Source organism: Otolemur garnettii, unplaced genomic scaffold (assembly GCF_000181295.1).
Source record: "Otolemur garnettii isolate 467f Iridium unplaced genomic scaffold, OtoGar3 scaffold00195, whole genome shotgun sequence".
Classification (NCBI taxonomy): Eukaryota; Metazoa; Chordata; class Mammalia; order Primates; family Galagidae; genus Otolemur; species Otolemur garnettii.
The window spans coordinates 1754710-1756771 of NW_003852590.1; the positions used below are offsets into that span (position 1 = coordinate 1754710).

The 2062-nt window shown below is 38.1% G+C and overlaps 1 protein-coding gene across 1 annotated transcript in view; it reads right to left on the reverse strand.

Moving 5' to 3' along the window:
• The window catches only part of COL5A2 (collagen type V alpha 2 chain), a 136810-nt gene that overhangs the window by 52631 nt on the left and 82117 nt on the right, over positions 1–2062 (reverse strand). The window lies entirely within an intron of this gene.

Genomic DNA, 2062 nt, shown 5'->3' on the forward strand with positions numbered 1-2062 from the left:
CCAGTTTTGCAATCCCATGTGCTCACAATATTTCAAACTTTTTTATTATTATTAAAAATGTTATAGTGATCTTTGATATGAGGATAGTAATTTTACCACAAACCACACCCAGATAAGACAGTGACTTCATAGATAAACAAGGTGTGTGTTCTGTCTGTCTCAACTGCCTGCTGTTTCTCTCTCTCTGTCTCTGTCTTTCTCTCTCTCTCGCTCCCTCTTTTCAGGCTTCTCTATTTCCTGAGACCAACAATATTGAAAATAGGCTAGGAATCCTACAATGGCCTCTAAGTATTCAAGCAAGAGTTGCACATCTCTTTCCCTAAAGCAAAAGCTAGAAATGATTAAGCTTAGTGAAAAAGCCATGTTGAAAGCCAAGATAGGTCAGAAGTTAAGCCTCTTGTGCCGAATATCTTAGCCAAGCTGTGAATGTAAAAGAATAGTTCTTAAAGGAAATTAAAAGTGCTACTCTGGAGAACACACAAATGATAACAAAGCAAAACAGAGTTTTGCAGATATGGAGAAAGTTTTAGTAGTACGGATAGAAGATCAAATCAGCCACAAGATTCCGTGGCACCAGAGTCTACTACAGAGGAAGGCTCTAACTCTTGTCAATTCTATGAAGGCTGAGGGAGGTAAAGAAGCAGCAAAAGAGAGTTGGAAGCTAGCAGAAATCGGTTCAGGAGGTTTAAAGAAAAAGCTCTCTATGACATCAAAGTACAAGCTGAAGCAGCCAGTGCTGATGTAGAAGCTACCAGAAATTATTCAGAATATCTCGCTGAGATCATTGGTGAAGGTGCATACACTAAACAACAAATTTCCGATGTTAATGAAACAGCATTATTTTGAAAGAAGACACTGTCTAGGATTTTCATAGCTACAGAGAAGATAATGCATGGCTTGAAATCTCCCAGGGACAGGATGATGGTTTTGTTAGGGGGTAATGCAGCCGGTGATTGTAAATGAAGCCAAAGTCCATTTGCTATCCAAAAATTTAAGGATCCACAAGAATTATGCTGTTTCTACTCTGCCTGTGCTCTCTAAATGAAACCACAAAACCTGTATGTTGGCACATCTGTTTACAACGTGGTTTACTGGATGATTTTAAGCCCATAGTTGATGCCTTTTCCTCAGAAAGAATTTCCTTTCAATATATTACTGCTCATCAACAATGCACCAGGTCACCCAAGAGCTATGATAGAGATATACCAAGTATAAGGAGACTAATACTGTTTTCACACCTGCTAATGCAACATCCATTCCCTAGCCCATGGATCAAGGAGCAATTTCAACTTTCTAATCTTATTCTTTAAGATATGCGAATACCATAGATGGTGATTCCTCTGGGCAGAGTAAATTAAAAATCTCTTGGAAAGGATTCGCCATTCTGGATGCTGTTAATAACATTCTTGATCTATGGAAGGTCAAAATATCAATATTAATAGGAGTTTGGAAGAAGTTGTTTCCAACCCTCATGGATGAATTTGAAGGGGTCAAGATTTCAGTGGAGAAAGAACCAACTGTAAAGGTGGGAGAAATAGCAGGAGAGCTAGAATTAGAAGTAGAGCCTGAAGATGTGACTGAATTGCTGGCATGGCATGAGAAAACTTTAATAGAGAGAGGAGTTGTTTCTTATGAAGGAGCAAAGAAAGTGGTTTCTTGAGACAGAATCTACTCCTGGTGAAGATCTGTGAACATTATTAAAGTAACAACAAAGGGTTTAGAATATTTCATGAACTTAGTTCACAAAGCAGCAGCAGAATTTGAGAGGACTGATTCCAATTTTGAAGGTTCTACTGTGGTTAAAATGCTATCCTGTAGCAATGCACGCTACAGAAAAATATTTCATGAAAGGAAGTTTCAATTTATGCAACAAACTTTATAGTCTGATTTTAAGAAACTGCCACAGCCACTACAACCTTCAGGATCATCACCTTGATCAGTCCACAACCATTAACACTGAGGCAAGACTTCCTACTAGCAAAAAGATTGTGACTTGTTGAAGACTCAGATGATTGTTAGCAATTTTTAGCAATGAAATGTGTTCTTAATTAAGGGATGTACA